Source organism: Pinus tabuliformis, chromosome X (genome assembly GCF_031772625.1).
Source record: "Pinus tabuliformis cultivar Carrire ecotype Pingquan chromosome X, CPIR1, whole genome shotgun sequence".
Classification (NCBI taxonomy): Eukaryota; Viridiplantae; Streptophyta; class Pinopsida; order Pinales; family Pinaceae; genus Pinus; species Pinus tabuliformis.
In genome coordinates this window covers 253339911-253365853 of record NC_142308.1, presented here as the reverse complement: position 1 = coordinate 253365853, position 25943 = coordinate 253339911, and positions in this window count along the sequence as shown.

Sequence of the window (25943 nt, the reverse complement as noted above, 5' to 3'; positions counted from 1 at the left end):
TGTGTTCTTGTTTTTATGTTTTGGTAGCAGTTTGATGAAGTACACACATATGAACTAATAAGAATAAGAAGAAGCATAAGCCACTAAGAAAAGTAAAAAGACCCCACAAATTGTTATCAAGTAATGAAGAATCACACTACACTATTTTTCCCTAGATTTTTCAACAAAGGGGAGCATCCTAATGAAGGAGAAAGCATGATGACAAGAGGAGAGGTACAATGACAAGGGGAAACATATGAAGAAGTTTCCATTGATGTCAAATGGGGAGAGAATACTAAAATAGGTATAGTATTACCATCAATGAAAATGGAGGATATTGTTGGATAAAGTTGTCATTGATGTCAATATGTTATCTGGCATTGTTGAAGCAATTCCCTTTTATATGATGCCCTAGCACAAGCTCTCAAAGGTTGATGATGGGAAATCCTAAAAGGTTGTTTAGAAAACCCTATAAAGGTAGATTGAAAATATCCTATATGCATTATTGAAGCTAGCCCTATGTGTCATTAATAATTTCAAGCCCTTGTATGCACTTAATGAAACCCTAAGTGCATATATGTTACCCTAGCCCTAAATTTAATGCCCTAAAGAGGCCAATAAAACCCTAGTTATATATATCCCTTATATATGATGAATAAGTCCTAATCCTAATGCCCTAATCATATAATACCCTAATCGTGTAAAATATCATATTATAAATTCCAATGGATTATCACACTTAATGTCCTAATCATATAATTCCCTAATCCTAATGCCATAATCATGTAAAACATCATACCATAAATTCCAATGGGTTGTCACAAATTCTAGGGATTGTCATAAAAGAAAACAAAAATTGACATTAGACACATTATCTTGAAATGTTTCTTATATCATCTTGTAGAGGAATTTCACCTCTTTCCAATGAGTACTCGTACACCTCCTAACTCCTTGTCGTTGAGGAGATATCAATTTTTAAAATTGAAAAACCCCAATTTCACCAAGCCTACATAAGTAGGCGCACCTAAGATAAGTTTACTCTTCCTCCAAAGGACATGTGTCTTCAAATAATGAACTAATAAGTATACATAGAAATTTGGACTCGTCATTTTCATCATCCAACTTGGTTTCGAGATAGAAGAGTGAGAACACAAGGAATAGATAAAGATCTAGAGGACAAAATTCGAAGGACGTTGTGGAGTAGCTAAGATAAAATAAATAAATAAATAAATAAAAATAAAAAATTGGTTTTAGTTTTCTTTTTTCATTGGACAAGGAATTCAATGAATCATTTTTTAGATCTCATTGTATTGACAAGGGCTATAGATCTCGGCCTAATCACCACAGACCTCGTCCTTGACCTCTATAGAAGAACCATATTTTGGCCCCTCTACAACACTGCAATTTCAGCCTATTTCAGGCTTGAAATTTCAATCCTAAACAAGGTTTCAATCTTGGCTCTGAGGAAGACTGAAATTTCAGCCTTGTTGCAGACCATAGAATAGCAGACCTTGAACTCATAAACTTGGCCCTGTGAAAACCTTAGGTAGTTGCAAACTTCATCTAGATTTTGAATTGCAGACTAATGCAAACCTATGGTGGCATTTGCAAACTTATGTTGGAGTAACAATATTGATTGTTGCAGAGATTTACTGGTGCTATAGTTTTGGATTGTTACAAACCTTGTTGAAGATCTTTTGGAAACACAGTGTCAGATTTATTTTTGTAGACACCGTGTTGGCTTGTTTTTACAAAGAAGTCTTCTTGGAGACCTTGGTTGGAGGAATAGTATTGAGGTTTTTTTATAACCTTAATTGGAAATATGAAGAATATCTTGAAGACATTATTGGAGAACCCTCGAAGACTTGAAGGATTCTTTAAGTCTTATGACAATTTGTTGAAGGAAATTCTCTGAAGCAGCCCTTGCAGACAGTTTGAGCAGACCTTAGAGGCATTTTGAAGCACTCCCTTGAAAGGATTTTGAAGCAGCAATAGAGATTTTGAAACAGTCCTAGAAGTAGCGAGAAGCAGACTTGGGTTGGCATTGAGGGAATTTACTTTGGAACTTGTTGAAGGACCTTTTAAGAGTGGTGTGGATACCTATTGAAGACCCTCCAAGAGAATCTTAATTAAGACACCTTTAATCATTGTTGAATACTTGTAGAATAAAATATTACAGCCATCCATAGAGACCTTAATGCCTGATTAAAACCCTCATGGATTAACCTTGGATAAGATTGATTGGGTATCATGAAGAGTCTTAGAGACACCTACTAAATTTGTGATTGATGAACTAAGTACTTAGGATATTATTTGAGGGCGTTGTTGAGGAAATCTTGAAGATATTATTAGAGAGTTTTACTGAAAATATTAGAAGCCTTGAAGAACTATTGAAACCACTTTGAAGAAAAAGAGAAGAGGGTTGGAGCCCTAGAGGATTAGAGTCCTCAAGAAGACAAGGTTGGATCCTGAGCCAAATAAGAGGGTTGGATCCCTAGAGGACTGGAGTCCTCAAGTAGACCAAGTTTGAGTTATGCGGTATAGTACAGATTGGAGTCTAGTTTGATTGAAGATTGGAGTCTTCATCTAGGGTTGGAGCCCTAAAGTGTTATTGTACTTGAATTGTTGTAAAAAGAGGATTGGAGTCCTCATGATTCTTGTTAATAAAAGTATTCTTTTGTTGTACATATTTGTGTTTTGATTTATTAAGTTATTTCAACTGGCATAAAAGTAACAATTGTAAAATAAATATTGATTCACACCCCCCCAGTATTTCCAACAAATTCAAGTGTGTCTAGAAAAATCATAAATAAAAGATAAGAAATAATTGTACCCAAAAAAAGATGGAAATAAAAAATGGACCACATGAATCACTTTGAACAAGCTACAAAAAGGCCAAGGAGTGCTAATAGGAGGGTTTGTCAAAATTGTCCTAATGATGTTTTTCTAGAACACAACAGCAAAAACACTATCTCTACAAGAACCAAGAGGAAGACCAATCACCATATTTTGGTTACACAGTTGCTACAATGAGTGATAGTTTAAATGACCAAATTGTTCATGCCAAAGTTTTCTCAAATCATATAGAGTTACAATGAGCAATAATTTGAATAACCAAATCACTCATGCCAAAATTTTCTCAAAATCATTATTGTAGGCAATAAAAATTGATGGATAAAATGATGACCCAAATTTTTCAAACTTATAAGCCTAGTAATATCATCAATTACTCCATTGGCTAAGACATGCTAAGGATCTTTTATATCCTTGATTATAACTTGATGGGGTGAAAATTTTACTATTTTACCTTCACTTGAATGAGTGATCTAATATACTAATATGCGGTTACAAGAAAGACTTGAAAAACATAATATATCATTGAAATGGCCATCATTTACTTGAATTGTCCTAGACCCTGCAACACTAAGAGATCTATCATCACCAACAAATATGTGTTTGGTGTTACAACAATTAAAAGTAGAAAAATGTCTTTACTCTTATCCATATGATAAGACACTCTAGAATAAATAAATCATTCATCAAAATAAGTAGATGTTTCATTGAAAGAGAGACAAGAAATAAAAAGTACATGTCGATGATAAGTATGAGAAGAAGAGGAATCAAGATTGGTGTTTTGCTTCTTTGACGCTTCTTCTAAGGCGTCCATATTTCTAAAACATTTAAACTCTTAAGTGACCTTGTTTCCCACAAATATACAAGCTTGACAATCTTATTACTTTTTTATTTTGGTCCTTTGTCCCCATTTGAAGTAGAGGCTCACTAAGAGAATTTGAGACCATTTTTTTGCTTCTTGTGCAAATGTTACTTCTTTGGATGCTTAGTTTTATCTTTTCCTTGGACACTAAGGCATTGATATATGTACATGGAATATTCATCACTTCAATATACAAGAACTTATCTTGCTCTCTAATCATCAACTCACAAAAAAAAAAAAGTAAAAAGTGAAATATTTATATGTAACCCCTAGAGCTTCTCTAGTGGCATAAAAAGTAGATATAAATACAAAATATGCAAAACTAAGCTTGAAAAGTAACATATAGACATTGATCATCTTTCATATTAATTTTGCAATCTACAAGTAAGAGAATAAGTACTTTGAACTTTGATAAATAATCTTCAATGCAAAGAAAATCATTAGAACCTAGTCATTATCAAATTTTCAAATTGATGTACTCTAATCACATTTCATAGTGGACTCACCAAATAACAACTTCAACTTTTCATAAGCTTCATCCAAGTCATTAATTCCTTGAATATGAAATAATAAATCAGGACAAATGGATATTCTGATTAATCCATGTACATCATTTTCATTATCCCATTTGGATTTCTTATCGGTATCTACGGGGGCTTTCTCTTTCCCCAAGTAATCAAGTACAACCATTTACTTCTTAATACATCCTCCAAATTATATGTACAAGCAGTTGGTACTAGCAAGCAAAAGCTCACTTGGACCTGTTGAAAAATGTACGTTTTTATTATCCCATTTGGATTTCCTATCGGTATCAACGGGGATTTCTCTTTCCCCAAGTAATCAAATACAATAATTTACTTCTTAGTACATCCTCCAAATTAGATGTACAAGCAATTGGTACTAGCAAGCAAATGCTCACTTGGACCTATTGAAAAATGTGTAACTAGGTTTGGTCTTCATAAATATGAAATGTATTCCTGTAAATATAAAATGGAAAAGAAATTATTATTATTATTATTGGAGCATGGGTTTCAAGCTCAATTTCTTTTATTTTATAGTTCAAGCATCCATTGAGTGCTTACAGGATTTGTCCTATGTAGAAGATTCATTATCATATATGGAAAACCCTATGGGAACATTGTAAATTGTAAAGAAAATTTTATTTTTCCTTCAAAGTGTCAAAATACCTCCAAGATCAAGTTGGCCTAATGAGTTGTCAAGTCAGCCTACATGAAGAGCCACATCCACCCTTGAAGAAGCCTATATATAAGAGGAACTTGTCCTCCATTTGGATTATATCACTCTCTCATCTCTAAGTCAAAGAAGGAAGTGTGAAGAAGGAGAAGTCGAAGAACTCTAAGTGTTTTTGGGCCTCATATATTCTTCTGGGAAGAACGAAGTTAGGGTTTTCTGCACTAGATCTTTTGGGGTTCGATTTTGGAAGCAGAAGAGAAGGGAAGGCAACTAAAGGTCTCTTAGGGAATCTTACTAGCACTAGGACTCAATTAAACACAAGAAAATTCAAGATGAAGGCTATTAGAGGGAGATCGAAATCTCCTAGAGAAGCAGCAGCAGTTGCAATAGTTGTTAGGGAGCAAAATTTTGGATCTACTAGGAGGTCAAAGATATTACAGTAGGAGGGAGTGGAAGACTTTATCTTGGAGGGTATTTTTCTGAGTCTAGGTCATGGTATTCATCAATTGAAATATATGAAATATAAATAAGAAATTTACAGGTTTTCCCCTCAAGAGGAGGGGTTTTGACCTTGGATTGCAGCCTATATACTATGTCACTATTCTTATTGTTTTGGTATTTGTTTGATGTATTGCACATTGGAATAATAAAGAACAAAGCTAATAAGTAAAAATTAATGCAAGAAGTTATCAAGTTAAGAGAATTAGCATATTCATTGCCCTATTGAATTCTCAACATGGTATTAGACCTTTGGTTCTCTAAGGGCATCATGAAGATATCCTCTACAATGAAGAAGTTTATCAAGAAAATTGCAAGCCATCTCAAGAACGGTATCAAGGAAGCATGGAGTTTCTTATTCTCTTCAATGAAAGGGATTAAGGTCTCTTTTTGGCTCTCTGGTACATTCCAAGACGAATACATATGGGTAATTGATAGTGGTGCATCAAGGCACATGACTAGTCACTCCAACTGTTATATATCTGATCTGAAAATATAAGACAATGCAAATAACCCAAGAAATAACAATATATAAATTATTCTTTATTGATATCAAACCCTTAAGGTAGGGCAACACCATACATTCACTCCTTAAGGAAGGAGAACACTCCACAAGCCATATGCCTGTTCATACAATATTCCTTGACATCCCTCAATGTGGAGTCTCTAGCCTCTATATAGGCCTCATACATACAATACCATGGGTTAATACCACCGTTCCCTAAATACCATCTATCTAATACCATGGGCCCATTACATTATTACTAACTACTTGTGGTCCCTTACATGATACAGGTTAACCACCTTATTTACTATTATGGCCCATCCCATTATTACATTATTCCCTTGGGTACCTCCCTTTGTAACCCATATTATCCCCCCTAGGTATATAACATTCCACCCCCCTTAACATGTTTCGTCCCCGAAACATGGGAAGAACACAAATAATAAGATCTACTCAAAAGAGTAGTCCACTGGTACCATGCACGTGCATCTAGCCATCCAAGAGAAAGGTGAACCCTCGATCTCATTAGTGCCTCGCTCGCTTGAGATGGAAGTTGACCATGGCAACTCTTCTGTGTTGATGTGTAGTAGGTGGATCTTCGCTCCTCGCTATCTGTCATGCAGGGGTTGTTATCCTTGTGGCTAATTGGTTTCCATCTTGTTGGTTGTCTTCTTGCGGGGTGATGTGAGTGATGATATGTTGAAGTTCTAACCCACGGTGTCTTTTTCTTTAATTCACCCTGTTGTAGTGCCTATTGTGGTGTCTTATCTTCCAATATTACTTCAACCATTGAGCCCTCATCTGATGTATCAGCACCTGTAACTTTTTCTGCTCCAGCCTCTGTTTGTGTTTGATTATCGATCATCAAAGGCTCATCATCTGATATGTCAGTCCCTGGAACATCTTCTGCTTCAACCTCCATGGACTCTACTTGTTTATTAATGGAAATATCCTGTAATGTAATTTTCTTCTTTTTATACCAGAGCTTCAGGAATTTCTTCTGCACATTAATATTGATAGTACCCACGGATTCCATCCAAGGATATCCCAAAACAACATCCAGGTTATCCATATCTGAACTATAAAAATCACCATGCAACACATACGTATCCATAGAAAGCTTCAAATCCTTATAAACTTGAACATCCTCATTATCAACCTGTCTGTTTTCGATATATTTTGCTGGAACTTGCAATTTTTTGCCAAGTTAACATTGATAAAATTATGCTTGCAACTAGGATTTATAGACACAACGATCTTCTCCTTCTGAATCAATCCATGAACCTGCAATAAGAAGACACTAGTAGAAAATAACCCCTTACGTGTCTCATTCTCCTTTTTTCTAGCACGAGACCATTTGTCTAAAAGGACTCTTTCAAATTCTGCATCTGAAAGTTTGGTCAACTGCTTGTTGTCAAGTGAGACCCACCATTTGGTAGCCTCATCTCTGAAACCAAGCCAAACTAAATCCTTCCAATCTGTCCCATATGTGAACTTTCTTTGTTTTATGAATTCTTCAATAGTAAGACCATTATCTTTCCCTGTAAAAAATTGCTTGCTAGAAGCCATGAAGAGGATTTTGAAAAAAAATCACTTACTTGGCGAAAATTAAGAGTGGTCGCAGTTTAGTCAATATTGCTCATAATCTTTATGATGACCTATTTTCAGAAATGGAATGACCATTCTGCATCTTCCCATGTGATAGAAATTCCTATCTAGGCACTGGAATTTCAAATCCACGCTGCAACTCTCATGTCGTCACCAAAAATTCTGAAAAAAGAGCTGATTTTAAATCAGCGATATCTCCCTCATCCGGACTCCGATTCGACTGATTTTTTCTTTGAAATCGGGTATTTTTTTACAAAGAATCTAGATATACAATTAGATTTTGCAGATTTTGCCCCAAAACGTACAGATCTGATCTACAAACTCGCTGCCCCGAAAAATGTCTGCAACACCACTGATTTTTAGATCAGCGATATCTCCTTCATCCGGACTCCGATTCGGCCGATTTTTTTTTTGAAATCGGGTATTTTTTCACAAAGAATCCAGATCTACAATTAGATTTTGTATATTTTTCCCCAAAACATATAGATCTGCACCGAAAACTCGCTGCCCTGGAAAGTTCCTGCAAAAAGTAAAAAATTCTCCACTTTTGCCCAAGAAAGTGCTCTGATACCACTTGTTATATATCTAATCTGAAAATATAAGACAATGCAAATAACCCAAGAAATAACAAGATAGAAATAAATAGAAAATCTTCTTTATTGATATCAAACCCTTAAGGTAGGGCAACACCATACATTCACTCCTTAAGGAATGAGAACACTCCACAAGCCATATGCTTGTTCATACAATATTCCTTGACATCCCTCAATGTGGAGTCTCTAGCCTCTATATGGGCCTCATACATACGATACCATTGGTTAATACCATAGTTCCCTCAATACCATCTATCTAATACCATGGGCCCATTACATTATTACTAACTACTTGTGGTCCCTTACATGATACGGGTTAACCACCTTATTTATTACTATGGCCTATCCCATTATTATATTATTCCCTTGGGTACCTCCCTTTGTACCCCATATTATCCCCCTAGGTATATAACACCAACCAATTGAAGACCTTCATTTAAAAATACTTCCAACTTTAAGTTCCAGAATAGATGGAATATTGAATTTGAAGGAGGATCATGAAGGTGTCTGCAAGGGATATGCATTGGGAAAGAATACTAAGACCATTTGGAAGCAGTGCTTCACAGTCGAAAGAAATCTTGGATCTCATTCACTCTGATGTGTGTGCCCTATCACTCCAAAATCTCTTGGAGGCCATATATACTATGTCATATTCATTGATGATCATTCAAGAAAAACTTGGGTTTACTTAATGAAAACCAAGGATTAAGTATTCACAAAATTTCAATAATTCAAGGCTGTAGTGAAGAACCTTACAGAAAGAAGAATCAAGATACTAGATTTGATAATGGATGATAATACACATCCAAAGAGATTATAGCATTTTGTAAGGATTCTGGGATTAAGAGGGATTTGATAGTCCCATAGGATCCCGAATAAAATGGAGTCGCAAAAAGAAACAACAGATCCATTGAAGAAAGTGTAAAAGAAATGTTACACGATCAACATCTACCTAAGTTTATGTGGGGAGAGGCAACAAAGACAGCAGTCTACATTCAAAATTGATGTCCTCACAGATCTCTAGGTGACAAGACTCTGAAAGAAGTGTTCACTGGGAAGAAGCCATTTGTAGATCATCTCTGAATCTTTGGGTGTCTTGTGTATATTCATATACCAAAGGACAAAAGAAAGAATTTGGATCCTTTCGATATGAAGGGAATATTTGTTGGGAATAGTAACTCACCAAAGCCCTATAGAATCTATATGAAAGATGGACATCACATTGAAGTTAGTCAAGATGTCATATTTGATGAAAGTATAGCATTTAAGAAGTCAAAATAACTTTCCATAGATTCTGATGACGAAGAACTTCTGATATTTGAGGAGGAAGTTGACAAGGAAGGAGAAGGATCACACCATGAAGAAGAAGGGCCAAGTGAACCTGATCAACCCATGGTCATTCTTGAAACAAGGAAAAGACCTAATTGGTTGAAAGCCACACTACTTGATGCAGAAGGTTATGGGGTAGCACAAGGATCATTTAGAGAAAGTAATATACCCAAGAAATATTCTAGGTATGTTGCATACATGACAAAATTAATAGAAGCGGAACCATCCATCTTTGAAGAGGTTGTATAACATCAAGGATGTAAGGATTCCATGAATGAAGAGTATCAATCTATAATGAAGAATGGAGTATGGGATATCGTACCAAGACCTGAAGGCAAATTTGTGGTTACTTCCAAGTGGATCTGTAAGATCAAGCATGCAGTTGATGGAAGTATAGATAAGTATAAAGCAATATTTGTGGCTAGAGGGTTCTCTCAACTTGAAGGCATTGACTATGAAGAAACATTTGCTCCAACAGCAAGATATACAATGATTCGATCATCAGTCTCTCTGGCAGCATCAATGGGATGGAACATCCACCAAATGGATGAAAAGACTGTGTTTTTGAATGGCACTATAGATGAAGAAGTCTATATAGAACAACCCTTGGGGTTCGAAGTCAAAGATAGGAAGGCATGTGTTTTCATATCAAAGAAAGCATTATATTGCCTCAAGCAAGCACCAAGAGCATGGTATGGTAGAATGGATGCATACCTTCAGAGAATAGGCTTCACAAAAAATTTTGTTAACTCGAACCTTCATATTAGGGTTGTAAACAATGAACCTATAATTATTTTTTTGTATGTAGATGATTTTCTCTTGACAGGTCTATAAGGTCAAATTGAAGAATGTAAGAAGCAACTGGAAGAAGAATTTGACATGAAGGATCTTGGGCTGATGCATTACTATTTGGGACTATAAGTCCGACAATGACTAAATGAAATCTATTTGGGTCAAGGAAAGTATGTGATCGAGATTCTAAAGAAGTTCGACATGATGGACTATAAATCTATGACCACTACGATGATCACAAATTTGAAGAGACTAAGGAGTCTTGAATCAAGCCCTATGAATCCTTCCAGGTATAGACAACTTGTTGGCTCATTGATGTACTTGGTGAATGTTGAAGGAAATGTAACTAGGTTCGGTCTTCATAAATGTTCTTTTGATATTTGTACTTATTCAAGAAAATAAATATTATTTTTATCATATATGTCAATGAGTTTATTTCTCATTGAAATAGGTCTTACACATGTTAAGCATTATAGGTGAGTCAAGGAGTCAAAAGAAAATGATTGAAGACCTTAAGGGCATGTTAGTCCATGTATATGTTTTTATAAGAGTCAAAGAATAACCCTCCAAGAAAATTCAAGCCTCCTCCAAATCAAAGACACCTCCAAAGCAGCAATCTGAGCTATATATGTCAAGTCCGCCTAAGGATAGCAAGTCAGCCTCAAGTCGTCCTAAAGGAGGGACAATGTTCTATATATAGAGGATGTCCACTCCCTTTCAACATCAAGCTATCATCTCTTAAATTAGTGAATGTAGGAAGCCAAGTAAAGGGTAAGAAGAAGACAATAAAAGGGTCTCCAAGGCAGTGAAGAAAGAAGGAAGCAAACCGAAGTATTAAAGGGCTAGTTATAGCCACACATGCAAAGAAATAAGAGTTGTCTTTGTGGCTATAACAACAGTAACCTACAGTCAACCGTATCTCATTGATTAGGGTTGAAACTAGGCCTACAATGCCTCTCACTCAAACATGGAAGAAGGCTATACAAGTTAGTCCCTATACGTGGAAGAAGGTTATACATAGTTTTTTTTAAGAGAATCCCCCACACGTGTGAGGAACTAGGGTTGCATTACTGTTGCTCCAAGTATGCAACATTTTTTAAAGAGAAGAAGGCTCAGTTGGGAGACAACAAGGTCATCTCCTTAAGTTATAAAGACTCCATCACAATTGAAGGAAGAAAAGGTCAAGGAACATTCTAGACTGTATAATAGAAGGTCTCTACAGTTGCCGGAAAAATCTTCTAAGGAAGAAAGACAAAGTGCTGGAAGAAGGAGGACAAAGTGTTGCAAGAAGAAGTAATCTTGAAAGGGCTTAACTTGTTCTTCGAGGATATTCTTGTCAAGGGTCTAGGGTTTGGAATTTGATCAAAAAGAAGCTTCGATAATAGAAACTTACTAAAGGGTTTTCCTCTCAAGAGGAGAGGTTTTGGCCCTGGCAGAGAGCCAACATCTTGTGTTCTTGTTCTTATGTTTTTCATAGCAGTTTGATGAAGTACACACACATGCATTGATAAGAAGAAGAAGAATATTAAGATAACAAGAAAAGGTAAAAAGACTCCACAAATTATCAAGTAACAAAGAATCACAATACACCTAATTGCCCTAGATTCTTCAACATGGAATCAGAGCTAAGGTGACACATCAAGGGCAACTCAAGAACACTCATCAAGGAAAGGAATCTACAAGGTTGAAGCATCAAACCAAATATACTCATGGAAAAGAAGCTCTATCATACATCCATTCATCAAGGAATACTACATAGTAAGAATAAGAGCCTTACATAAAGTCACCTACAAAGAGAGAAGATCAAAGAGGGACCTACATCATCTATAAGTTACCAAGCAAATATCTTCATCAAGCAAGTCCACTTGGAGAAGGAAACTTGAAGAACATAAATATCCTAAGAAGTCAAGCCATCAAGTCTTCAAGGAGAAAGAAAATCCATTACATCTCAAAATCTATCAAGTAATTATATGTCCCCTTCTAAATATACATCAATGTCTTTTTGCAAGGAAAGCAACAAATTGGTAGGTACTAATAACGTTATTGCATGGAAGAAGAGGATTGATTTACTTCTCAAGGAGAATGAACTCCTAGAACACATCAAAGGGAATGTTACTATTCCTTCTAAGGAACAAACTCAAGCCTTAGCCAAGTATAATAAGGATGATACAAGAGCTTAAAGGATTCTAATAGAATCTATCAAGGACTCTCTCATTCCTTATGTCTCCGAGTTTGAAACATCAAAATAAATACATGATAAACTAGTAGAGCTATTCTCGGTAACCACAGTTGGAGAAGTGATATCTCTAAGAAATGAATTATACAAGATGAAGATATCAAAGGAAGGAATAGCTCCCTACTTCATGAAGATCTCTGATATGAGAGATCAACTTCAAGAGCTAGGGTAATTCATGTCTGACAGAGAAATGACAACTATAGTACTCAATGCTCTACCTGAGGATTGGGGCAACTTCACATCAAGCATATGTGCCAAGAAGGAAGCAACCACACTTAGTGAAATGTGGTCTCTATGCAAGAAAAAGGAAACCAGACTTAAAGCAAAGGAAGATGTGGGATCAACGGAGCAAGCATTTTCTACCATGGCCAAGAGAAAGGGTAAATATGGAAAATTTGGACCACGAAGAACAAACAACAAACACATTTCCAAAATCCAATGTTATGGATGTCAAGAATATGGACACTACAAAATAAATTTTCCTAAGCTTAATAAGGACAACAACAACAAAACAAAGAGGGAAGAAGCTCACATGATTCAAGAAGTGAAAGAAGAAGAAAAGAAGCAAAAGAAGGAAGATCCTTTGTATCTCTACTATGACTAAGTCAAATTCTTTACATCAAATATTCTTTTAAGGTTTTGAGTAGGATAGGAGCATGTAGGAATAAAATTAAATTGCATGACTAGAAACATCTTCTAGAATCTAGAAGCATGAAGTACATAGAGTTCTAGATACTCATGTAGAAGTAGAATTTATAATGAGAACAAAATTCATGGTTAGAAATATCTTCTAGAATATAGGAGCATGGTAGATATAGCTCAAAAATATTCATGTAGAAGGAGCATACCTAGTATAGGACCTCATCCACGATGAAAGAAAATTGATCATGATTAAGAATCTTAGAATACCTCCATCATCAAAAGAAAAGAAGCATTTGCAAGGCAAGGGTCTTTAAGATCCTATGATGGAATCTTCAAAAGAAGGTTCATGAACTAAAGCATATGTCTCATTAGGAATCCCAGTCATGGGATTAAAGAAAAGGATGATATGCAGGAAAGCTAAGATGAAGCAAGAAGGGCCACGCAAAGGACAACCAAATAAATCTATGATGCTCAAAGGAGAATCAAGATGAGGCATGTATGCATCAAATTTTAGTCATGTTATCATATGTATATTATTGATTCATGGAAATAGTTCTATAACATGGTCAAGTATGAAAGAATCTCTTTCACCAAGTACATGCTCGAAGGCATGTACTACAATGCAATGAAGGTCAACACAAGGATATGCTCACATAAGGAGTACAAGATAGTTGACTAAGAATCAAGAAGAAATGTTGACTAGTCCAAGAAGCAAGCAATGAAGAAGTGCTTTCACAAGGAGCATAAGGTGGATGACCAATCTTTCCAAGAAGAAGAAAATGAAGAAGGAGATCAAGCATGTGAATAACACCATGACCACAAAGAATCATTATTAAACAAAGAACCATTGAAGATATCTACCGAAAGAAGGCAGGACAACTCTGACAAGGGAAGGAAGGACCCTTGACACCTATGAAGGCCTTAGAGATATGAAATATGTTGTTAAAATTGGAAACTAGGTCCAAACTCCACATGGGTCATCTTATTTATGACAGCTGATATTTTTCTTGGATTGATCTAAATATCATCCCATTCTGACATGTACAAATGAAGTTATGAATTTATTTTGATTATGGAAAAATTGTCAAAGTCGTTCAGCAAACTCATGTAGGCTCAGAAGCCCAACAGTCATGTCTATTGATCTAAAAATATGGAATAAGATCGTCCTCTTCACAAGTGCAAGATTAAAATTGTTTTTTTAATCAAATGGCTTAGCTTAATTGAGCTATTAACCAAGGTTTCATGTATGTGAATGCAAGGGGAAAATTAAGTTGTCATTATGCTTTAAACATCAAACTAAAATTACGAATAAACAACAGTAATAAAAATGTAGACTCAGTAAACATTTGATGATGGATTTCATCCCTCCTAGACTACATGTATGGGTCCGCTTCGAATGTCCAACCATTTTATTAGGAATTCTTCAAAGAGTTTCTTTACATGAGATTTCGCCAACTAATTTGTGCTCGCAGGCACTGTTGGTTACTGTAGAAAGAAAATCCTTCTCTCGCAACTTTCCAACACCTGTCTCCATTCCTGAAAGGGCCCAAAGATGGCCAAGAAACACTCAAAAGATCATCTACAGGCATATACCAAAACTCTGACTCTAAAGCTCCATTCAACTCCTGTCGCTCAAAACTGAAGCGCAACTTCTGCCTTGGATTTGCTTGCCTCCTTCCTGAAAGGTTTCGCCTCTAACTTTGAAAAGGCTTTGATAGGCTTTGGAATTCCTCTCACCTTCTCCTTAACAAGGCTAGATTACCACCACCTCTCTATAAGGCTGTCATTTCCTTTTTCCCCTATGCTTCTTCACTCGATGCATTTATAAGGTGGAACTAGGCTAAGTTTAGGAATTTGTTTTAACAAATTGTATGGTGGCCAAATGAAATGGCTCAATGTTTTAATACATAACCAATATAGTTTAAAAACTATATAACAAATTCTTTTAAAGTGCATTAGCTCTAAAACTATTTCCTATAGTTTCATTGGCCAAAAGCACCATTATCAAATGAGGTCTCAGCACTTCTATGTTTAAACAACCATAAACATTAATGTCATACCTAGGCGCATGAAATATTCGTGCATACCATAGTTGGTATATGGTTTAAAACCCCGCACATATATCTATCCAAATGTGGTGCATAACCAAAGTTTTAAACCTTGAACCATAACTCCGACAGTTTTGGCATTAACTTTGGAGATTGAACCTGTCGACATGTGACATGGTAGCTTCCGGCAGTTAGGCTTGTTGTGGTCTAGTGTCTAGCGGTCAACACACCACATCCATCGCTTGGTTGGTATACCTGCTCCCTGGTGGTTTAGCACATTTCACTGACGGTTAACACATCACATCCGGTGCATTTCCTCCATGGCTTGTTGGCATATTTCTCCAACAATTTGGACAACACATCCGACGGTCAACTCCACCACAATAATGTGGCACACTACTAGTTGATGCCATAACTTTGATGGCACGTTGGCATGTTTCTCTGACGGTTTTCACATCACCATCCTTCTTGGCACACCACTGGTTGATGCCATAACTCCAACGGCTAGCAATCCCACTAACTAGACCACAGGTGGCCCTTACCATCGGACCCACAACTGCAATGTGTTCATGCCAACTCTGAAAGTTCACAACTAAACATTGACTAAGCGGTGTTGAACCAGCACTCCTCCTCTAACGGCTTGTTGGTATCCACCCTCACACTGACTAGACACTTGCTGACGGACCTGCAACTCTTCCCACATTTCTTGCACCAAGGGTTTATTACATAAGTTTTGCACCATGGTCATTTTCCATAACTCCGATGGCTAGCACATTGGAAATTTACAAACCCCGCAAAGTATAAAGTTGCACATAGGTTTTAAAAACCCATACTATATAGTTTACCTCTACCAATTTAATAATGCAACCAATAGGTTTACATATGTTTTAAACATATTTCCGCTCCCTTTGTGCCATAGACATTAGGTTTGTAACCATACATTGCATTATTATAACTTATGGTATAAAATAGATTCCACTCCAACTTTAGACCATAGGTTTAGTGCATTTGTGCTCACATAGCTTGAACCTTAGGCATGTTTTACATTTAAGTAAAATGCACACCATTTTTATACATGGTATTTCATATGGTTTAGAAACCATAGCCTTGCAACTGCACCATATACTGATTAATGCACCCATGACGGATAAAATGAACCTTTAATCAACCAGAAACTAAAATCTCATCACACACCTGGAAATGTGAATTGAAGAGGAACTTGAACCTTTTTGGATGTATGAACTTGGCCTTGCCATGAGTCGAGAAGTAAGAACGCTACATGGCCAGCGAGGCCCCTTATTATTTATTCACCTCAAACTTTGACGGACAATTTCTCCATCACCCGGAGGCCAAATGTGAATCCGGAGATACCACCGGAATCAGCATGTCGAGCTCTTCGACCTAACATTTATTTGAGAGCAATTGGGATGGTGAACTCATGCACAAGCCTAGAACAATTTCGCTACCTAGGACCATCTTGGTCATTTAGCAAACTTCGACTTAACTTAAAAGATCCATTTCGGATCACACCTCCCAACAAAATGACTTTTGGACCTCTAAAAGTTTTATTACAAATATGAGTTTATTACAAACATGAACCATAATAAAAAGCATTGATCTGAATCCTAGCTACAGACTTGACTAGGCCTATTGAAGAGATGACTATTTACAGACTCACATTTATACATATGGCATATAATCTGCCCAATTCCAAGTAATAGACCATTATGGAGACTTACGTTCCTCTGCTCCAAGTTATTTTGTTGTTTCTTTGGTGTTGGTGTTGTCTCAAGGGGTAACATCGGACATGCACTTTTTGAGTGTCCTCTCAGCTTACATTTAGGACAAACTCTTTCTTTGGAGTTTGTACTCATTGTCTTTTTATTGGATTTTCCCAAACTCTGTCTTGATGATGCGGAGTCCTTTTCTGATTGAAGTAAAGTCTTCCTAGGGCTTTTCTTTACTTGTAGCGTTGTATCATCTTTTCGTGGCTGATGATGAGCCCCAAAAATGGACAATTATTTGGGCTCATTCAACCTCCTAATTTGACTTAATCCACCATTCTCATTGGTTTATTGCATGTTTTTGATTATTTTTATGTTAATAGAGTGAATTTGGTTAGTCATTATGCCAACAAGTCTAATGGGTGCTTTGTGTAGCCTTTTTGGTCCACATGGAGACAAAATTGAAGGTCTTAATGAGCACTTGGCAGCCAAATTCGTGGGAGAACAAGCTAGAGGATTTGTAGGAAGGTGTCCCCCTCATTTATGGGCCCTTACCTCGAATTCTCCACCATCAGCTCGAAGTTCAAAGGCCACCAAATCAATGAGCACAAGGGCAGCCAAGCAAGTCAAGTAGGACTGTTGTTAACTACAAGTCTTGGGCAGCCAAGTCCCTAAATTTTAGGAGGACTGTTGGGTCCTCAAATTGTATAAATAAGAAGGCTTAGGGCCTCATTTTGGGGTTAGCCAGTTAGTCATTTTGTTAGCCAGTGGATGTTAGCTAGTTAGCCAGTAGATAGTAGCTAGTAGTTAGTCATTTCATAGCCTTGTTGTAGTCATTTTGTAATTCGATTTGTATGCAATAGATTAGCTTTGCTTTCAGCTCATTCTCAAGCTCTCCTTGTGGAAAGTTTTGATGTAACTCTTCATTTCTTGATCAATAAAGATGAATCCAGCTTTGCACCAGCTCTAAATCTCTCTTAGGAGGCTGTAGCTCTTGGGGTTGCGCCCATCTCAAGTGCCCAGTACCTCCTTTGATTATCTTTATGTGTTTTTGCTGCATTCTTAGAATAAAATCTGCTATTTGTATTTAAATCTTGCATTGTTATTTGGATTTCTTTTGATGGTTAAAGTAGCTTCTCATGGTTAGAATAGATTGGTAGGATAATAACAAGAAAAAGGCTACCAAACACCTTGGATCTCACCTCCCCCTCAGTGGAATCATGAGCTGGGACCAACGTGACTTTCCTGCCAACAAAAACGTTGTTTTGCTTTGCCATGCAATCATTAGTGTTTGGTTTTCATTTGCAGAAGTTGGTTACATGTTCAGATCTTTGAATGCTTCATTTCGTAGTTAATATACATGGTTTCCTTGCAAATAAAGCTGCTGTCCATTCTTGTTACTGTTAGCTAGATCATATTAGGGTAGCATAACTAGACCTTTGTTTTCTTGCATGTCTTTGTTTGTTCAGTTTGAAAAACCACTTGCAGAGTACCTATTACCCTTCCTTACCTGCTCATATTCCATCCAACCTACCTGTTTCATCCTTCACTCAGAACCCTTACCTTACATTTACCTCATTCGCTTACTTTGCCATGATTCTCATCTTCTTGTATAACATCGTTTCATCCCTCCTTGAACAAATCTCACCATCTACACCTTCTCCTCAACTCCAACCTCCAACTCTTGAACTCCCCTACACCCCTATTTCACCTCCATACTCGTTCCTCCACCTTTTTCCCTCCATCCATTCTCCAAAATCCTCTTTTCAGAACATCCTGTAGAAATCTCTGAACATCCTGTAGAACCCCTGCAGACTTCCTGTAGAAGTTCATAAGCACGGTTGCATGGCATCCTGACTTTGTGAAACTCTCTGAAAGGATGATAGGGATCCCTTAGACCCTCTCCGAGTCTTCCCAACCTTTTCCAAGCATTTCTCCTCCTTGATCCACCCTTGCACAGTGAAAAGCCAGTTAAAAGCACATGCATGATAATTCTAATAACTTAATCAAAAATACAAAAAGATGTTTTCTTCAGATAGTGATAACTTAGACACATGCATTTTACCTTCCTAGAAGTAATGGCATCTCTTTTCGTAGTTTGCATTCTCTCCTTTGCATCAGTAGGACTAGTTGGTAGAATTAGGGTTTGCTAGGGTTTGTATTTCTTTTTGGCTTTCAGTTTCTTTCCGCAAGTAGATTAGCTTCCTTTGAGTTAGCTTTCGTCCATCAGTTAAAAAGATTCTTCTAAGAGCTCATAGAAGTTGGCTTGAGCCCCTAGCGGACTTGTGCCAGCTGACCAAGTGACAGCTGCGGCAAGAGCTAGTACTTGTGCATACAGCACCGTCGCTTCCAAGTTTGTTACGAACTACCGGGTTGATAAAATTAAAGAAGGGAGTTCCAGGAGTTGTAGCATTATTGCTACAATACTGGGGCCCACCATCTTTTTGGCACCGTTGCCGGGGAAGCGTCAGAGTATTGGTGATTGCTGCTTTTCTTCTATTTTCCACTACAATCTTCTGCCAAGTAGTTTATTTCATTTCCATTATGCAATTTCATTCATGCAAAAGTAGATTAGCATTTCCCGCTTTCATAGATTAGCATTTCAATTCCGCAATTTCATTTCTGCAAGCGTAGATTAGCATTTCAATTCCGCAAGCGTAGCCTAGCATTTCATTCTTGCAATTTCATTTGAGAAAAATAGATTAGTCCTTTCCTGCTTTCATTTCAATTCCGCATTTTCATTTTAGCAAGATAGTTAGTTGTAGTTCAATCTATTTCAGTTTTGCAGGTAGAAGTAGAAAAAGCAAAAAACAACCAAAAAGATTTCTTTTCATGCCTTGTAGGAGTAGAGATAAGTTAGAAAAATGATTGCACAACACCCCCCCTTTGCTTCACACATCCAATCTTCTCTCTTCTTCGATGGTTGTGACTAAGAATAACCCCTGGGTGGACATCAAGACATATCTGAAGAACCTCTAGGGGAGAAGAAGAAGAAAACATTCCTCTGGAGCAAATGGCTACAAGCAGAAATGTTGGGAGCAGCACTTTGTCCAAAGATGAATTTGAAAATCAGATCGAAGATTTCAAGAGTGATATGAGGCAGTTTCTTGCCATGCAACTGGATACCTTGCGGATCCAAAAGAAGCAAGAAGAAGCCAAGAGGGCTTTGGCCATTTTTTGTCCTAGGTGCACTAGAAAGCATCCTAGGAACGAATGTCCATTGTACTCCCTAGAAGTGTGTTTTGTCTGTGAAGAATGCCATCCTACAAATCAGTGCCCTTCCTTGCCTAGACTTAAAGCTGCATATCAGAGAGCCAAAGGAGCCACTGAATCACTCTATTACATGAACCAAAGTTGGCCACATGGACCTAGATCTTACCAGCAGGAACTGCAAGGGACACCCGAGACCTATTATGACCCCTATCAAGCCACTTTCATGCCTTCTTGGGGTCCCCCTGCTCATCCTTCTTGGTTCACACCTCCTCCTTGTTCCTTCAGAGGTCCATATTATGCCCAACCAGTTGCTCATTCATTTCACTCTTATGCTCAGCCACAGCCTCAGTGGAATGCACCTTATCAGGAGTGGAGGCCCCAGTACAACTCTCATCCCGCTCATTTTCCTCCACCACCTGCTCATCCACAACCATCGCCTCCTCCTCCACCAAGGCAACCCCAAATGCCTACCCAACCATAATGCCATCCATCTCCATCTCAATTTCACACCTCCACTCAACTACCCGTACCATTTCCAAAGCCATACAATGGAGCAGCTCAACCCCATTGCAAATCTGAGGCACAACATACGCAAATGACTCCTTTTGAGGTCAATGGTGTTCACCAAAGCTCAGGAAGAGTGTTGCAAAAGAGAGAATCTATTGACAACATTGAAGGACCAAAGGAAAAAGAAGGTTCCAAAGAGGAGATCAAAGAACCATGGGCTGCATTTGATGAAGAGAAGAGATCTAAATCAGAGATCGAGAGAGTTCCCTCATGGTTATCATCAAATCCTCCATGTATTCAAGAGAAAGATCAGCAAAAAGAGGAAGATGAGAAAGTCATGATAGAAAGTGACATGAAGAATGATCCAAATCAGCAAGACGACCAAGGATATCAAAGCCATATTGAGATATGGTTTCAGAAGGTCACTAAGTTGCAGCGGTACTTTCTTCCTCAGTTATGTTTGATCCCTTCAAAGCCAGATCATTTGGTCTCTGAGATCTGGATACCTGTCAAAGCATGCATTTTGAGCCTTCACATCATTTTGTCTCTAATCTCGATGTGCACATGGCTCCATTGGAAGTATTCTTATACTTGAAAATGATTTTGTTTTTCAAGTAGGGTAGGGTAGAGAAAAAAAAAAAAAAAAAAAGAGAAAAAAAATGAAAATAAGAAGAGAATAAAAATCTAAGGTGAAAACCTCCTCGGAGGCGCCTTAGATTGGCTCATTGATTGAAAACCTCCATGAGGCGGTCAATGGGTTGGGAAAAAAGAGAATAAGATCTTTGGGTGAAAACCTCCCTTGGAGTCGCCCAAGGCAGGTAATTAGGGTAAAAACCTCCATGAGGCGCCCTAGTTGTTTTTCAAAAAAAAAAACAAAAGAGAAAAATAAAAAGAAAAATAAAACTAATTTCCATTGGCTAATTGCAAGTTGCAAGAAGGATGTTTCATGACAGGAGGAGCACTCAAATCAAGGTTAAAGGAATTTTTCTTGTGCCTTCTACAGGAAGCTCTGTATTTCTACAGGAAACATCCTGTAGAACCTTTGGACGAACCAAATTCAAGTCTAAAATGGAATCTGATGGTGAGAATCTGTTGATTAGGCCTACAAGCACTCGTGTGTCCATCCCTTGCCTTTCTCCATCATTTTTTCCACCTCATTGTGCTTCTCATTGTGCTTCTACATGAACTTCCTGTAGAAATTGTGGGAAACTAGACATGGATTTCAAAAAGTGGTTTGGCGAACATGGTAGCTTCCTCAAGGGTTTAGAAGCCCTCATGCAATCTTCCAACTCCTCCTCCATCATCTCCATACCTGCATCACAACCCAAGCTCAGTTTTCCCTTCCATGCAAACACTTGCAAAATGCCTTGAAGAAAAAACACATGGAACAAAATTTGTTTTTGCCATAACTTGAAAACCATGCATCCATTTGACAAACCGTTTTATGGGGAATTGTACAAGGGTGATGGCAACATGCTTGAGCAGTTTCAGCCAATTCCGGTGCACGGTTTCCAAGAAATCAGCCTCCATCACCATCAGCCATTTTTGCATTTTCTCCATAACCGTGGATCCGTTTCAAAACCTGTTTCATGGGGATATGCATATGAGTGATGGTAACCTACCCAAGCAGTTTCAGCCGATTCCGATGCACGGTTTCCGAGAAATTGATCTCTGAAATCTTCAGCCATTTTCCATTTTTCTCGAAATCCGTGCATCCATTGATCATGATTTTTCTATGGGAGATGCATCATGATGATAGAAACATTCTCAGCAAGTTTCAGATCAATCCGCTTTACCGTTTGGGAGAAATGGCGAAAACAAGTTCTGGTTCTGTGACATTGCAGCAGCAACAGCTTGAACGTGCAAATCTGAACGTGGAAACAAATGCATGCAGCTTAGATCTGGTCAGAGGACACCTGCACAAGGAAAAGCAATCAAAAATCATCAGCCAAGCCCTCATGCAACCAAAGGATCCAAGCATGCAGCAGCAAAAAGCTTCACAAGCAGCCGTTCGACTTCCAGGTACGTGACTGAAACTAATTCCTCTGATTGCATGAATGTAATTTAGAAACTGCATGAGCAATGAGATGGTCAGGATTAAAAAAAATCGGTGGCCAGCTAACTGGCCACCCGCATCTAGTTCAACAGCGCTCGGTGGGTGAGTAAGACACGTGCGCTCAGCCATCTCAGGAGGAAATTGGGAAACAAGTAATGGTGACTGTTTGACCTACAACGTGATTGATGGAGTGATCATAGGTAGGAAACGTGATGATTCGTGACAGCACTTCTGTCTGCATGACCAACACATGTTCTTGCCAGCTCACCACAAATCACGCAGCAACTAAAGAAGGCTCGGCTGAAATTCACGAACTGTTGTTCATCTGCACTTGCCACATCGTCAACTGAAGTTTGCACAAAATGATTAACTAGTCATCCTCCACCAGTTTCTCTACCTGTCTTCTAGATTCTGATGTGTATTAAGCTCGCTCAGAGGTGTAGGGCGCTCTACAGGCATTTCTACAGGAAGTCGTCTACAGGAAAGGCAGAAAACAGCCCTGCAGAAAGAAAACACGGGATTTTTAGAAAATTTCAAGCTCAAAACGAGGTATGCTCGAGAAAACTCCTCTATGCATGGTATGTTTTGAAAAGGTGGTGAATTGGACAGCATCAGATTGTGGAATCAAAGAAAAATCTGCCAGTGAATTGAAAGAAAAACGTTTGCCTATGTATTGCACTGGGTTTCCCAGTCATTTCTGCATCAAGATTCTCGTCCATGTTTCCTGTTTTTAAAATTCTCATGTAGGGAAGATGTATGCAACTGTGGGGGCCAACCTGTGTGTGAAAAATTTTAAATTTGCATATCTGTATGTGTCTTGAGAAGAAAACTTGATCTCTGTACTCTGTCTGTGAAAACAAAATTCTTCTTTTCAAAAGCAGAGAGTCAAATTCAGTACAAAAGCAGTTTAAAACAAAGGGAAATATTGCAATTTGATGTTGTAAGGAGAAGCACATGGAAAATTCCTTGTTTGGTTTCAGAAAAAGGTGAAAATTCAACTATCCCTCTGTTTTCAGTTCTACCTACTTTCTCACCTGAGCATTTTTTTTAGAAAAAAACACTCAACACCACATGGAGGACAAGCAAAAGGAATTTAGAGAAACAATAGCCAAGGGAAGAGACACAGCCTGATGTTGAAATGAGGATAAAGCAGCACCAAGAGAGGAAGTCTCAGGCAGCAGCTGAAATATTGATACTGAAACAACAGTTGTAGGAAAGAGAAGCCCAGATGGCCTGCACAGCCAGCTAGGCAATAGAAGCCCTGCAATGGAGACAACCAGCTAGATCCTATGCATTGTATCTTAAAAACCAAGAAGCCCTCCATACATTCACACTCCCTAGTTGGGAAGTCTTCAGGGACATGATAGCAGAAAGTGACATACAGGCCCTCACCTATGATATCAGTCCTTCTAATAGTGAGGAAGAGGAACAGGAAGAGGAATGAGGGAAAAGGACAAGCTGTTGAGGCCAAAGCAGGGGGTGGTAAAATAACACAAATGCCAAGGGAGAAGCGGTTGCAAGCACGAGCAGAGAAGACTGAAAAAGGACAAACAAGTAGGGACACACCCAAGGCAGCCACAGCACAGTTCAAGGAGAAGGCACCCCCAGCCAAGCAAGCAAAATCAGAGAAAATTGGTTCTACAGGAAGTTAGCAGACTGTTTCTACAGGAAGACACAGGACTGTTTCTACAGGAAGCCAGCGAACTGTTTCTACAGGAAGTTTGAAAAGAGGGAAGCCAAAGAAGGAATCGGCCGAGATGTTAGCCAAAGAAGCCACCAGGGCCATCAAAGATGAGGAGAGAGATTGATTGCTCAGAGGATGAGCAACACTTTCAGTAGGGGGGTGATGATGAGCCCCAAAAATGGACAATTATTTGGGCTCATTCAACCTCCTAATTTGACTTAATCCACCATTATCATTGGTTTATTGCATGTTTTTGATTATTTTTATGTTAATAGAGTGAATTTGGTTAGTCATTATGCCAACAAGTCTAATGGGTGCTTTGTGTAGCCTCTTTGGTCCACTTGGAGACAAAATTGAAGGTCTTAATGAGCACTTGGCAGCCAAATTCGTGGGAGAACAAGCTAGAGGATTTGTAGGAAGGTGTCCCCCTCATTTATGGCCTTACCTCGAATTCTCCACCATCAGCTTGGAATTCAAAGGCCACCAAATCAATGAGCACAAGGGCAGCCAAGCAAGTCAAGTAGGACTGTTGTTAACTACAAGTCTTGGGCAGCCAAGTCCCTAAATTTTAGGAGGACTGTTGGGTCCTCAAATTGTATAAATAAGAAGGCTTAGGGCCTCATTTTGGGGTTAGCCAGTTAGTCATTTTGTTAGCCAGTGGATGTTAGCTAGTTAGCCAGTAGATAGTAGCTAGTAGTTAGTCATTTCATAGCCTTGTTGTAGTCATTTTGTAATTCGATTTGTATGCAATAGATTAGCTTTGCTTTCAGCTCATTCTCAAGCTCTCCTTGTGGACAGTTTTGATGTAACTCTTCATTTCTTGATCAATAAAGATGAATCCAGCTTTGCACCGGCTCTAAATCTCTCTTAGGAGGCTGTAGCTCTTGGGGTTGGGTCCATCTCAAGTGCCCAGTACCTCCTTTGATTATCTTTATGTGTTTTTGCTGCATTCTTAGAATAAAATCTGCTATTTGTATTTAAATCTTGCATTGTTATTTGGATTTCTTTTGATGGTTAAAGTAGCTTCTCATGGTTAGAATAGATTGGTAGGATAATAACAAGAAAAAGGCTACCAAACACCTTGGATCTCACCTCCCCCTCAGTGGAATCATGAGCTGGGACCAACGTGACTTTCCTGCCAACAAAAACGTTGTTTTGCTTTGCCATGCAATCATTAGTGTTTGGTTTTCATTTGAAGAAGTTGGTTACATGTTCAGATCTTTGAATGCTTCATTTCATAGTTAATATACATGGTTTCCTTGCAAATAAAGCTGTTGTCCATTCTTGTTACTATTAGCTAGATCATATTAGGGTAGCATAACTAGACCTTTGTTTTCTTGCATGTCTTTGTTTGTTCAGTTTGAAAAACCACTTGCAGTGTACCTATTACCCTTCCTTACCTGCTCATATTCCATCCAACCTACCTGTTTCATCCTTCACTCAAAACCCTTACCTTACATTTACCTCATTCGCTTACTTTTCCATGATTCTCATCTTCTTGTATAACATCGTTTCATCCCTCCTTGAACAAATCTCACCATCTACACCTTCTCCTCAACTCCAACCTCCAAGTCTTGAACTCCCCTACACCCCTATTTCACCTCCATACTCGTTCCTCCA